Source organism: Syngnathus typhle, linkage group LG7, assembly GCF_033458585.1.
Source record: "Syngnathus typhle isolate RoL2023-S1 ecotype Sweden linkage group LG7, RoL_Styp_1.0, whole genome shotgun sequence".
Classification (NCBI taxonomy): Eukaryota; Metazoa; Chordata; class Actinopteri; order Syngnathiformes; family Syngnathidae; genus Syngnathus; species Syngnathus typhle.
This window is the reverse complement of record NC_083744.1, coordinates 5940936-5956250: the sequence shown is the minus strand read 5'-3', so window position 1 is coordinate 5956250 and position 15315 is coordinate 5940936.

Here is a 15315-nt window from a genome sequence, read left to right as displayed (position 1 = left end):
AACAAATGCATTTATTAACAGCATTAAAAAAATAATAATTCACTAAAAAACTGCTATCAGTGATTCTCGTAAAATACGACACTGTTATTATGAATAACAATCTCCATCACTTCAGTGCCTGCAGGTCAGATTAATGAAAGATGTTTATCTTATGAGATCACATCAAACGGCAAACATTCTGAGCAAATATATCATCTTGAAGAATCGGTGAAAGCATACACCCAAATAAAATAATCAAAACGGCAACACGGTGATGGGTATCTGAAAATCAGAGCAGAGTTTTAACTCGCAAACACCTGGTAACAGAGGTGAGGAAACGCGAAACACTTCCTTAAAGTAAGCCTTAAGAACCTTACAGGTTAAGATTAGTCGCAAATAGGTGGTGCATCAATGTCCTTGAGCATCCTGCATTGTTTGAAAATGAGTGGTCGCTAGTTTCAATCCTTGCTATGTGTACAAATCATATTCAAAATGCATTTTTTTACAATAAACTTGAGAGCCTCCCGTTCATTTTCAGTGGGAACAGTGTTTTTGGTCTCCCTTTTTTGCTAGTGCGTCATAGTCTGGAGTAAAATTTGTTGTGGCAATTCTTAGGCGAGATCCGAGGTGTTGGTCCGTTTACCTTGATCTGTGACGGGTTGATGTTGATGTGGCTGAACGTCGCGTACGTCGAGCCAAATTGGCCACTCTTTTTTAACATTCGGCACTCACTTCTTTTTTTCGGGCCACTCATTTTAATGGAAGGATTCCAGGGGAAGGTTTGTGGGTGGCTTTAGCGCAAAACTGCATCTGAAAGCTCAGCGCACGAATTATAAGAATGCTGTCGTCAAAGCCCACGCTCTAAATTCGGGACTGATACGAATAGAGCGAGAGTGCGCCAAGTCCGTACTACTGAGTACGTACACGCACTTGTGAGTATGCACCGAGCTTTCTGACACGGCTTCCGGTAGTAAATGCGCAGGCGAGCGCTTCGCCATCTACTGGGAAGACGCAGTCATTGCAGGCAAAATGACCAAAAAAAAAAGTTTAATAATACAATTTGTTCAGGGTTGGCGGGCCGGATTAAACGGTCCCGTGGGCCGGATGTGGCCCGCGGGCCGTAGTTTGCCCACCCCTGGCTTAAGACTTGCACACAGCACTGTGGCGTAATCACTTCGTGACATTACCAGGCTTCCTCCTGCAGGGGGGTAAATATGCTATTTAGAGAATGGGGGACTTGATAAGCAGGCCAGTCAGAGGTGCTTACTTTTGGTTCTTTACATGCCAGGCCCAAACAATCATTGAAGATGAAAAATTTGGAATCAGATGGAGAACTGTGAAGCGATCTTCCAAAACCTCAGCAGAACTTTGACTTGTCCTTCATCCCACAACAGGGCTGCGGTGTTCCAAGTTATTTGTTAAACACACTATGAAAATGTGAAGATTGATTGCAGCTTTAGGTCACCTCCCATTAAGAGAGAAAAAAAGAAGAATCCACTGAAGCAGAGCCAAAAGACTTCCTGTCCTTGAGAAAGAACTGCAGCAGACTTTGTCAAGTCTCACGAGTCCAATCGGTTAGCATTTCATCAAGCAGGCATTCGACTTTACTACTTGTCCATTTCCTTGTAAATATCATAGGAGGCTTTTAAGCTGCCATGCTTCTCCTGATGTTTGCGATGCTTATCTGCATTGCCGTCGCAGTGTCGCATAGCGCAGACACGTTTCAAGTCTGTTGCTGGATTAGAGAGAGAAGAAAAACCAAACGACGCAAACACAAGCCAATCGCTCTTTGATGAGAAGCACCTCGCCGCACTCTACCCCAAACACAGACCCTTTAAGGCAAAGTCCTTTCTCTTAAATTGAATATATTTAAGCGGAGAGTGGCAACAGACTTGAAAACCCCTATTTAGTCTTCGGCAGTGCTTCTTTGACGTCATTTAATGGTGGAAAGGTTCTTTTAAGTAAACAGAGAAAAATGAGAAACCTCTCAAACAGCTTACACTTGTCATTTGGTTAAGCCGGAACATTGTAAACAAGGGAAAAATGCACGCGCTCCCTGCTGTTCGCCAGGCACGCCACAATACAATGAGCGCTTCATCTTAAGATCTGGCAGCGCACCAAGCAGGAATCCCACCTGCCCTCTCCACCTTTTATGGATCTTGCTTTACACTTTATTTTTTGGGTAAATCATTGTCATGATACTCTCACCCTTGTTAAAATTAAAACTCATGATATTGAGCACAATTGTGGTTGTTGAAGCTGTTGCAATATTCTCCTTTAAGGTGGAAACTCTGTCCAAATATGGTCTGTTACATTTTTTTTTTTTAACAAACCAATGCTATTAGTCTATCCCTAAATCGTTTCATATTTTTTAGTCAAAGTGTTGACAATAGCTTGAGAACAAATCTATTAACTTACAAATGTCTAAGCATTGACAGGGTAATAAATTAGCGTATCCAAATGACTCAATGTGATTTTGTATATGATACCTATATCGCATGATGCATATCCTGACAAATATAATGGCAGTATCAGATAAATGTTTGATGCAATATCTAGTAACTCGAGTAAAATGGCGGTCAAATAAACAGTAGTCATTTGAAGATGTGACGATTCTGTCCAAATGCAATGTTTTTCAAACGTATGTTTCGGGACAATTCGAGTATGACTTGATCAACAAAAAGGATTTAGGTCAATTTGCCCTAAAATGTAGTGTCAGTACCTGCACATCAGCATCTGTGTTGGTCTTTAATGACAAAGCAGTACTATGACAAATGTTCTTGTTGAAATAATGATTGAAAGACAAGAGTTGGCCATGTTTTGGGACAATCAAACCCGAGGGCAGTAATAACGTTTCAAACATTAAAAAGAAAAAAATCCTCTTCATCCACATTTGGTATGAAATACATTACGTCACACTCAGTAAGTCTTTGTCGGAATCAGAAGGTCTAAGGTGAAGAGAAGGACATCAGGACCACCTGGACTCTCTAATCTGCACCGACATGTTCTCTAATCAATGGGATTCACTCCACTCCGGGCCCCATTTAATGAATCAGTAAGCTTTACGTTGAGGAAGTCATCCTCTGGATTAATTTATCCTTGCGCTGTAACATTCTTGCTCACTTGAGCGCTGTCATGCAACAAACGTCTCGTTGTATTAGTTTAAAACTGCATACAGTTGAGTCCAAATCTACTCTACATTTCTCCAGGGTTGCATTATGTTATTCACGCCTCAACGGGAGCGTTCAATAATTCAATTGCAAAAATGGCAACTGTTTAAAAATTGAAACAGCAGCCTTTTTTTCGTGGACCGGCTCATTGCTGTTCATCACACTACGATGCTTAAAGACGGCGGAACCAAATAAATATCCACCCATTTACTATGCCACTTACGCTCGTTAGCGGTATGGCTAAGTGGTGGTGGTGAAAACAAGGAGTCCACCATCTTGAATCGAAGCATTGTTAAAATATTACTGCAAACATCTGTGATGGACCCTCTTACTGACGTACGTTCCCGACTGACCCAGAACAGGATAAGCGGTAAAGTGAATGGACCGAGAATGTATAGTTTGTTAGCCACATTGGAAAGTTATTCAAATCAAACTAATTACGACAGGACAAAAAAAACACACAGACTGGAAAGAGTTCATAATGCCCATGATGGCGGTGGGAGCTGCTGAAGTGTACCCCTGCGCTATCAGATGGCGGGTCTAATGACTTCCAAAGGCTTAGATCATTTCCTGTCTGCACATCCTGGTGTTTCAGACGAGTGTTGGAGCCCGACTTTCCCCGTAGTAGCGGGCTCCCAAAGGAGAAAAGGGCCTCCATGCGGAGCAAGCAGTAGAAGCTAGCGGCTTTCTCAAAGCGCTCTCACAGACCAAACCATCCGACCAACGACTTGATTTAATCTGTGTTGGCCAAAGAAATGTCCACCAGGGATTGTTATTACTAGGGTGTGCTAGGAAAGAGCTCCTTCCTACAGCACATGGACTCTAATTTTGTCCTCATCAGCCTGATAAGCCTGCAGACCGACTGACCGCTCAGGAATCCTGAGATAAAGTGTGTGAGCGTGTATAACCAAGGCTGAGTGCGCACATCACTCTTACAATGTACTGTACACAATTTAGGGAACACAGACATTCTTGCTGACTGTTTTCATGGATCCATTGGGGAACACTTATTGTGTAGAAGTCATGGACATTAAGAGGAATAGGATCCAAATGCAAAGTCGCTTGAAGAAAACTATTTAACGGCAAAAAGTCCAGGTCCAAAATGTAGGAGGGTCGAAGGGCACGGGTGAGGAGGGCGCAATCAGGAGCAAGTGAGCACAAGACACAAAGATGCGGAAGAGGGGTATTAACTATCTTCCATCCCTCCATTCCTTTCCGGGACCTATAACTAGCAACTATGACTTTTTAAATAATTCAGAATTGCCCTACTTCAGTTGGCATGCATTCTTCCACGCCGCAGTGAGTTGTTTGTGTTCAAGTCGAGCTTTTTTGCAAGATGGAGCTAGCCAACTTTTCAGACGCTGTTGCCTGTCATTGGAGTACCAGGTGCTTGTCTTATCATTTTTGCCATTAAAATAATTCACTGCTAAACAGCGAATGATCGGCAAATTTTAATCAGATATTTCTGACACAAATTTAAATGTCTTCACATTTTTTTCTAGCACATCATGTTTTTAGGTATTTTCATATTTTCTTTTTTTAAATTTAACCTTTAAAACCTTTGCGGAGTATGGATTAGTTCACATATTACATAATCAAGATTATATTAAAATGGATATGCTAAAGAAAACAAACAAGGGTAGATTACGAATAACAGAGATAATAGGGTCGGACTAAATAACGACATCCAAACAAACAAATTACCCAAGAAATTTTTGCCGATTTTCTTTATGTTGTAAGGTTTAAAAAACACAAAAGCACAAACTTTTGTAAAACAGTCAAAGATTCTGCTTGTAATTCATATCGTCACTTTTGCAAGAGTTAAGGGACCCAAAGATTAGTTATCTTTTTTATCAAATATTTATTTCCAATCAGATGATTAAAAAGTGCCTATCAGAATTTTATTTGTCCGAATATTTGGATCGCAATCAGCCGAAAAAAAATCGTAACAGTAAGGCCCTAATAAACAGACATTTTTTCACTTCCTAAACGTGTTTTCGGTATGTGGGAGGAAGCTGGAATAGCCCTCCCCAAGCAAGTATGAAGATCTTGCAAATAAACCATAATCAAATTCCCCAAAAGTCTTGAGCTGAGATTTACGCCATAACTTAGAACTGCTAGCCCAACCACAAGACGACTTTTTACGAAAAGTATTTTCATATGAAATCTATATCGTCCCTCCCTCCTTGTCCTCAGTTCCTCCTGTGCTGATTGCAGTTGATTTGCATTTTTTTTGTTCTCATTGCATTTACAAACTTGCCGTTGACTGTATCAAGTAAGAAAAGTACTCATTCCTTTCAGGTTACATGGCATGAGTCATTGTGGTTATTGGTTACTCAAAAGCATCATCACAAAACACCACGTCGTATCCTATTTTCCATCTCACATTTCGGAAATAGGATTGGGTTTAGCAATCTGCTCTGAGCCTCGTTAATGGAAATAATTGCAAGACTTACCGCGGCAGTAAATGATGAGGTCGCTCGGTCTTTTCTGATGGGGAAATATCATAACCACATTGTTTATGTGCAAAAACCCCTGTTCGAAAATGACCATCTTATATCACAGTTTTGGACAACTGGTCCATTTTTAACCGTTTCCAGTAAAGAGAGGTGATCTGCATGCAGATGTTTGGCACTCTTTTGTTTTGACTTTAAAGTCCTAGAAACAGCACCGTAAATCATTTCATTCATATTTTAAATGCCATTCGCTCACTATATATCACTTTAAATTTCTGCTTCAATATAAGCAAGAGTAAGAATAATGATATTTATCAGCGGAAGGTAAATTCCAACAGCTACAAAACATTGGAGCACACATCAGCCAGTTTGTTACTCCACTTCCCGTAGCAGAGAAGCAGCTGCTGCTGAATTTGAAGAGCAATGTGTGTCTTCAGCATGAATGAGCACTACTTGGGCCAAGGGCAGGCACTGCAGAGCATGGAAGCACTAACAGGTCACTATGTAAACAATTTACAGAGTAGTAGTGCATCTATTTGCTGACATACAGGCCAGTGATTGTGTCAAACAATAGAAATGGTGAGCGTTGATGATCTTGGTGGTGTCGTTGTTCACTGCATCAAAATGACATTTCCCTGAACACACCTGGTACGGTGTTGCGGGCATCTTCCCAACCGAGAAAAATTAAACTTGTAAATCATGTATTTCCCTCTCAGATTAAGGCCAAATCCTGGATTGTAAAACCTTTTTGACCATTTAAATGCCAAGTCGTTTTCACAGCAAATGGAGTTATTTCAAATTATTCAGGTTTAATTCTAAGTAATAGCTTTGAACTAGCGGTATAAATCACAGTGACATGGCGACATGGCGAGCCCTGTGATGTGTTGACATCCACAGACAAGGTCTTTGCATGCAGGCTACAGGGACTTTGACAGGCTCCGTTAGCCAACACTTGACTGTGACACTGAGGAGTGAACGCAGGCTAGAATCAGCCGGCCCTCCTCCCCTCACCCCTGGGTCCTGTTTACCTCAGCAGACCACACTAGACGATAGTCCGAGTGACAGGGAAGAATGTAGGAGATACCGTCATGCCAACACAGCCAGATACACAGTTCAACGATTTAACAAGAACATCACAGAAAGAATAGCAAAGATGATAGTGGAGTGGTCACTTGAATAATTTAATATACGTCTGCGCTACTAGCAACGTGTTTTGATATTTTTTGGAATGTTTGAAGCAAAAAGATGGTAGGCTACCATTAAGTAGTCGACCTCGTTCTCGCTTGAGGGCCAAAAAAGTTGAGGGAAACTTTCCAGCTGGTCTGCGTGAGTAATCAAGAGAGGAATCTGTTTGGTTAGCGATGTACAATGAGTTGGTTTTAGCCTGGCTTTATCGCTAGGGGAGAACCCTAATGTAATTGGAAAGAATTAAAGCCAACGATAAAAAGGACTTGCCAATTTTCCAAAGACCATCTTACCGATTACAACCTTCATTCCCAAACAAATGGGGACACTGTGTAAAAGGAAAGGTAAATACAATCGGAATGAAATGGCTTAAATCACTGTCATCTGGCAGGATAGCCAAACAAATAAAACACAAAGACTAGAACAGCACTCAGAGGAGTCAAGACCTGAAAAGTGATAAATTCTCATTTGGAGAAGCCCAGTTGGCGACTCCATTGATATATCAAATCCTGCATTTGCTGGACTTTGGTATTGATCTCATTGACTGCCATGGATGGTAATAGTCATCAACTAGAATTGATATTGATAATGATGGGAAAACAAATGTTAATATAGATTGAATAGGACTTCAACAATATGTGGCGCTTATGCTGATGCTGATTTGACTGAATTCCAAGAAGCTGCCACAGATGACAGATCCTGTCGGTCACACGTCTTTTCCATCATTTATCATAACCTAATCAATGTCTACAAGCCCTATACGGTGCGGCTCCTTACAGGAAGCCAATGGAATTTTCCAGCGTTTGTTTTCAATCCAAAGCAGAAACCCATGTTGAGGCTTTACAGGAGAAAAATGTCAAGAGCATTGTCACCTGATGAAGTATACACCTTTGATTAGTTTGCAAAACACAACAAGTTCCCTCAGCACTTTGTCGCCAATTAGATCCCATGTGTAAGTCTACGCTAGGCATGACACACTCTAATCTAGCACTGTAGGGGGCATGAGGGGGCTTGGTCTCTTTTTAAATTACGCGTGTTCAGCCCCTGACAGAGGTGCAGTCTCCACAGCCTAATTAGGTGCTCCACTGACTTCTGTCAGCAGCACCATTGAAGCTTTCAAAGCAATGGCTCAAGCTTGTGATCCGTCGAAATTTTTCTTGCCCGAAGCCGCTCTCATAGCGAGGCGGTTATCACAAAATGGGTCAGCAGGAATGAAGATGAGATGCTGGATGTGGTCGAATGGGCCGAGCGAAAGCATTTGAAGCTCTTGTGTATGCCCTGAGCAGTGAGCCAAGCGGACTTTTGCGATGCAGAAAAAATGTGCTTTCATCACGTCACTGTATGTTGCCACTCCATCGTATACGTTTTGTACGACTATGATGAAAAGTAGTCCAATCTTGGATCTTTCGACATTTCCCATTTGCCGTTTTTATCTGTTTGATAACACATGCGGCAATTCAGGTATGTGCGAAAGAAGGTAACTTCATTTGGCAGCAATTACAATAGTACAAGAAGAATCAGAATAATTTGCTGCACTCGATTTTCAAATGAGGTGGAAAAAGCACAGTGCCATCTGGGGGGAAAGGATGCCTGTTAGAAGTTATAATTTTTTTTTTTTTTAAAAACATGATTTGTGGCTTGAATTTTACGTACGTTTGGTCACAAAACATTAAATTCTATCTTCAGTAGGCTACCATTGACCATTAAGCTTTATGCCGCATATAAAGTTCAATTAATTCGAATATGTGGAAAAAAACTGGCATACACGACAAAGAAGAACTTACTTCTCTGGTTCTTCTATATCAAACAAATTTGTTTTAGGTTCATTTACCTGACATGTTTCGGCGGAATCTTCCGCCTTCATCAGACTCTGATGAAGGCGGAAGATTCCGCCGAAACATGTCAGGTAAATGAACCTAAAACAAATTTGTTTGATATAGAAGAACCAGAGAAGTAATTGAAAAAGAAAAAACAAGATGAACCTAGTACAACCAAAGAAGAACTTGTGGTTGGACCATCCTAGTATCAAAACCATCCACATTTGGCAGGGAAGAATTAGCCTACATTACTGGAGCCGAGACTGGAAAGATTGTCGAGACTTCTCCAGACATTCTTGGAGCGTTACTGTCGAAATGAGTGCCTGACCATGGGTCCGCATACTGACAGACACTCATCTGCATGTGGACCCCCAGGCACGCACGCTTGTGGTTCCGTGTCTCTCGAGAAAGAGACGTCTGCAGTTGGTTAAAGGTTACATAAGACGCCACTTGGAGGTGATGCGGAGCTTAAAAGAACCGCGGCAACGGCTGTGACGGCATGCCGTGGTTGCGGCGAGGGCCGAACACATACCAGCTCAGTATCTAGCTACTGCAAATGAAATCATGTATGTTGCATTGGCGTGAAAAGCCAAAGACAACTGAGATGGAAAGAAATTATATAACAGTTGTGTTTAAAGCCTTGGACCTCACGTCAAGTGTTCCTCGTAGGCTTGTGTATAAGATATGATGACATGAACATAAGCAGTACGCAACTGGATGGATGCGCATGGGAAAATCTCTTAGAGATTCATGTATGCAGAGAATATGCACGTTAAACCTCATGGTGCCTCTTTTATTGCCTTATCCTTTCTCTTCACACTGAGTGCTGCTTTATGTAACTCACTGTGTGGCCATGTCGGCCAGAACTCCAACCTGACCACCCTGCTATAAAGTAATGGTACACTTCCCCTCAAACAAAATCTCCATAACAATAAGGCATGTGATCACACTCGGCTCCAAATCTTGCAAGAGAGGCAAAACACTCAGAAACCACAGTATGTTGGAATTTCCCACCCTCCCAAAAAAATACATCAAACATCAAATAAGTAGGCTACAGAAAATAGTCATAAAAATTCCCAATTTCAACAATGTTACTTGTTTGTTTGTTTTACACTATAAAGTGCTCAGTTTTAATTTTGTTTTAATCAATCACAAAAAAAACTTTTGTTTTGCAAAGGAACAACCTATTCTGAAAAACTTTTCATTAGCATGTTTGCACTGAACGTTGCTCAGATTTATATATGAAATTTAGATCAGCCGGAGAGAAACACAGGTGAAAGGAACTTGGAAGAACAAATAAGAGCAAAAATAGGGCAACAACAGACCACAGTGCCATAAAACTCTCCAGCAAGTCCAACAGCACATTTTTTCCCAGACTCCATATCAACATGTTATCTCCAGCCTGACTGCACACTTCCTCTTAGACATCCATAAATAAAGTGAACTTTCTTAAGTCTACTTTCACAGATTATGAGTTTAAACATTGTATTTTCTTTCAAAGAAACACCTCCTATTACTTACTAATTAAGACCATTCAAAATGTAAAACATAAAGACGTAATGTTATTGTAACATAAGTTGTTAGATGCTAATTCTGTATAACACTAAACTTTGTGCGTGTGTTGCAACAGTGAGACGTAGAAAACATGCAGGACACCGTTCCTCAAGGACCAAACTTGCCTACCCATGGTCTAGTGTGTTCTGTACACTGTTCCAAATTGCTTCTCGTGCTTTACCAGCATGAGATGGTCAAAATAGAGCCATCATAAAGTCCATCAGGAGGCATCAAGGATAGAACTATCAGATAGGAAAAGCATGCCACTGTCTGTGCGGCATGTTAAAAGGCACTCATCATTGTCCTGCAGCCCTGAGAATGAAGGATCTTCGCTGTTAAGTCAAGCTAATAAATCAACTGAGAAGCCACTTTTATATGAAGCCTCACACTATTTGCCTTAATCTTCGCTCTTTAACTACGCATAGTCTGACAGAGGCTGGTAGTAAAGCGGAAAAGGCCTGACACACAAATGTGGTCTCCCACTGCACCGACCTAAAGTGGCCTTCATCTGCCATGAGATGATCTACCCACGACAGAAAAGAATCCTGAGCACACAATTTGGTTTGCAGGACTGGAAGTGAAGCAGGCAAGAAATGAATTGAAATGAACTAAGCAACATATTGCAGGGATATCAAGTGGATGCACAAAGAGACCAAAAAAAAAAAGTGGCTCTCATTGAAAGATTGAACTAGGTCAGACTTTGAGCTTCAGCGATCCATCCCCATGAAATACAACAATGTAGTGACGGCCGCAAGGTTAAACCTTATAATTCGCTTGCGTGTACAACATTTGCTCAGAGTTTTCGGGTAGCAGATTAACCATCTTTATAGTGACAACCATTTTGATCGAACTGGCTCAGGGTATAAGTCATCTGTCGAAAGTAAACTGAAGACATGATTATCTGTCTCCCATTTCAACTTCCCCGCTAATCTCCTTCATGTTACATTCGCAGACAGAACATTCTTTTGATGCCGACAGAAGGAAGACATTGTTTCCATGTCTCCATCTCCAGTGACGCCTCGGTGCACGCTTGGCGGCTTGGAGTTGAAGATAATTGAGAAAAAGCAACTCCCTTTTGCTATTTCTCTTTTCTACTCAACAGTCAAGAATAAAAAGGTCAATTTTCTGTTTGTTTTTGCCAGCTTTCTACAATGAATGACACTGCTACAGTCCTGTAGGTGTACGACCTTGGTGTACGACCCCGTCCTCAGCGGTTAAAGTGGGCTAAAAAAACCTCATCTATTCAATGTCTTCATATGAATCCTTCAGTCACTGCTACGACAGAAAATGTGAATGCATGACAGTGATTTAAATGTACATCACGTTTTGCACTCATCGTTTTTCAATAACTGCATGCTACGCTACACCTAATCCAATGTGACAGCACAATTGGATGCCATAAAATCTTAAAATTACCATTTAGCTCCTCGGATTAGACCGGGGCACTTTCAATTCCAAAAAATTATTACGATTGGCACCTAATTCGGTGGGAATTCCTGAATCCATTCAGATAGAGCTGAACCACATGTGGTTTGAATTCTTAGGTGAAGAACTATTTAAATCAAAGAAAGTGCATCCATGAATCTATTTCTAATGTCACTATATGGTTTTGGTTTCTTCTAATTTAATGAACAAATTATGATCGACATTACTAAAACTGTCTAAACTCCGAGTTACAGCTGAAGAAAAGCAGCATCATAGAAAGTATGGTGTTCTTTTGGTTTGCACTAAAATGCCTTTTGGAATCATAGCCAAAAAGTGCAGCCTTGGTTTCATTGGACCCCAAGACATTGAAATATTTCCCCGAGTATGTTGGGCAGATTTCGTTAATGTCCGATCTCCTGAAAGTAAAACGATGGCACAAAATCAGTGACTGGCTTCAAAAACAGATCTTGGCTGCCTGTCAAAGCTTTACGATTCTGTTTAATGATTTGATTGGCTCGACTAGAATTGTCCAATTACATTCCACTTTTCCTTTTAGCCGTCTGGCTTTTTCCAAACAGTTCCTACACTCTCGCTTTTGTGAAACAAACCATATGGCGCCTCAGGTTTAAGTGGACCATCTTGGTATATAGCATACACGGTAAATGAAAAGAAAACCTCTCAGTATTGTCTGATAAATGTACATAACCCTAACACCACTATTACGATTATTAAGGAAAAAGATCTTAAGACTACTTTAGAAATACTTTTTTTCCAGGATCACTACAAGAAGGTAGTTTACTGTAAAATACAAATCATTGACATTTATGGCAACAGTTAGCACGACAGAGAAAACAACTTTCTGAGTTGTTTTTAATTCTAAGTTGGGGAACAACACAAGGGACAAGTAGGTCTGTAAACTCATGTCTGTAAAAAATACGGGAACGCAAATGTTTACATGAACGGGCTCTTTAACAGGGTAGCGCAGATATACCAGATGATTGGAGCAATTTTGAGAACAATCCAGGAGGAGTGGAACCACTGTTTCTCCATGTTGGGGAGTGGCTGAGGCACTGATTTCAAAAACATTTCCAGGACAACTCCCTGGTGTTTTCTGTAAAATACCATTCAACATCTCAAAGGTTGGGATGAAAATTGAGACCAGTAGATTCTGAAAACAAAAAGATCTCTGGCAGCCCTCGAAGCTGTCCCGGGAACGGGAAATTTGTGTAGCCTAGCTTAAAACCGCTTCCCCAGTGACCAGGATAAAATTGAAGCGAATGAATGGATGGATGATTTCCATTTGAGTCGCTGCTACATCACACAGATTTGTGTTAAATATGTAGTCGTATTTGTGTTTACTTTCCTTCGTCCATAATTAAACTTGCAGATAAAAAAAACAGGACGACAACTTGCAAAAGACTTTGACATTTATTCATCTACGCAGTGTTTTATGTCTGGCTAGGTACTTCAACTTAGCTCAGTGTCCCTACGGAACAAAAATGCCGTGGTCTCAGCGCCTGTGAATGTCACATGGCATCATCGCACAGATTTGACGCGTGTTCCGCTGCACCATTGTAGTTTATGGAGGCCATGTTGCATCATGACTGGCTGACGTAAGATGGGCAGAACAAAAGGAAAAGGCTCCTTCCATTTCAGCTCACTGCAGCACTACGCTCTTGGCTAATGCCATTACTTTGCTCACTCTCTCTATGTCCCTTGACAAATGCAGAATCCAACTGGCCTAATTCTGATTTGACCACAGACACATTCAGCTGTCTGCATTAGCAACATGAATCACAAGAAGCTCTTGAGTAATTGCCGAGGAATTAAAGCAATGTTGAGAATCAAATAAACCGTCTTTGAGGGTATTGTAATACAATCTTGCGTAAGTCTGTTGAAAACATCCAAAAATCAAAATAAGGAGGGGGCAGGATGAGAATCCAGGAACGTGATGGGTGGTGGTGTTCCTTAGCTTTGGATGAACTGTTGGATCCAGAAGTCTGCTGCTGCCACTATCAGCCTTGCCAGATTCTGGGATACATCTAGGAGCTGGCGCCGTGTCGTGATTTCAATTCAGCATGATGAAAAAAGCGGGGAAATCGAACTCACATGACTCTCAACCAAACTCACTTTCATTCATTGCCATATTTGCCACGTCAAATGTACTTCATCTTTTTATCTTGATTTGCATCATGAGTTACAGTTAAAAATCAATTTGGCGTTAGGGGATGTTTGTTCTCTCTCTCTTCCTGAGAGTTCTCTGCGGGGTTGGTGTACTTTTGACAGCACCTTGGGGAGAGAAGGTATCACATCAACTACAAACATAAGCACTATCCTGAGTCAATGAGCCATGTTAAACTAGACAGGACAGAAGGGACTGACTGCATGTCGAGCTTGAACTATTTATGCTTTAGTAATTTGTGAAAGACAAATAACGATCAAGTACCGTATTTTCCGCACTATAAGGCGCACCTAAAAACCTCCAATTTTCTCAAAAGCCGACAGTGCGCCTTATAATCAGGTGCACCTTATATATGGACCAATATTGAGCCACTACAGCAGGCGTGTCCAAAGTCCGGCCCGCGGGCCAAATGTATATATCTTACGTATATATGGACAAAGTTTTAAAATGAGCCATTCATTGAAGGTGCGCCTTATCGTGCGGAAAATATGGTATGTTTGACAGACAGCTGTGCAAGGGTTTTTCAGTCAGAATTGTGTATACCATAATTTTCGGACTATAAGTCGCGTTTTTTTTCATAGTTTGGGTGGGGGGGCGACTTATACTCAGGAGCGACTTATATACATATATGTTTTTTTTTCATATTTTTGGGCATTTTATGGCTGGTGCGACTTATACTCCGGTGCGACTTATAGTCCGAAAATTACGGTACTTGTTTCAAATATCCATCGATCCATTCTGGCGCCTGTCCTAACTGCACCACAGGGCACGTCTAAACTGGCAAACTGGCATTCATCGCCAATTTCACACCACAGGCCGATTCAATGCCGTGACCTTAATGAAAATAAGCACAATACTGTAGAAGATGAATTGCCCTAAATTAGGGGAGGACTTCAGACTGAAGTTCTAATTTCCTGTTTCCAGGCCAGTGTGATAAAACTAATACGCAGAGGAGTGGTAAAATAGAGGAGGCCTGCGTGGATGTGGCTTAAGATCATCATCTATAGACGTTGGCGGAGATAGGATTTCTTTTTTACTTTGAGGTGCCGAGATAACTCAGGAGGGCGTCCGCAAGACTGAACTTTTTTTTATTATTATTACAAACCCCTAAGCACTCTTTAGAAAACACTGATAAAGATTCAATAAATGGTCTCTTCAGACGATAGGTGGGGATATTAGGGGAAAAAATCTCAGATAAAAATAATCGGAAAATACCCAAAAGTCTGGCAGCTGGGGGGGTCCAAGCATATTTCAGTAGGGGCCAGTGCCCTCGTGCCACCCCCCTTCCCTCTAGCGACGTCACTGTCTTTAGACATGTGTATCAGATTTTGTGTACCGTGCATTAATCTGAGATTTTGAGGTGTTCCAGCTGCATTGCACATATGCCTTGTCCAGTAGAAGTGTGAGGCAGATCTGCACTCTGCAGACAGACAACTTGGAGATAACCTGGCAACGTCACAGCCTGAGTCAGATTTGCTATCTCTCTCTGACAGCAGGGCCGTGCGTCACGTCTTACACACTGCGAACCGGTGAGCGAGGGAGGGGGA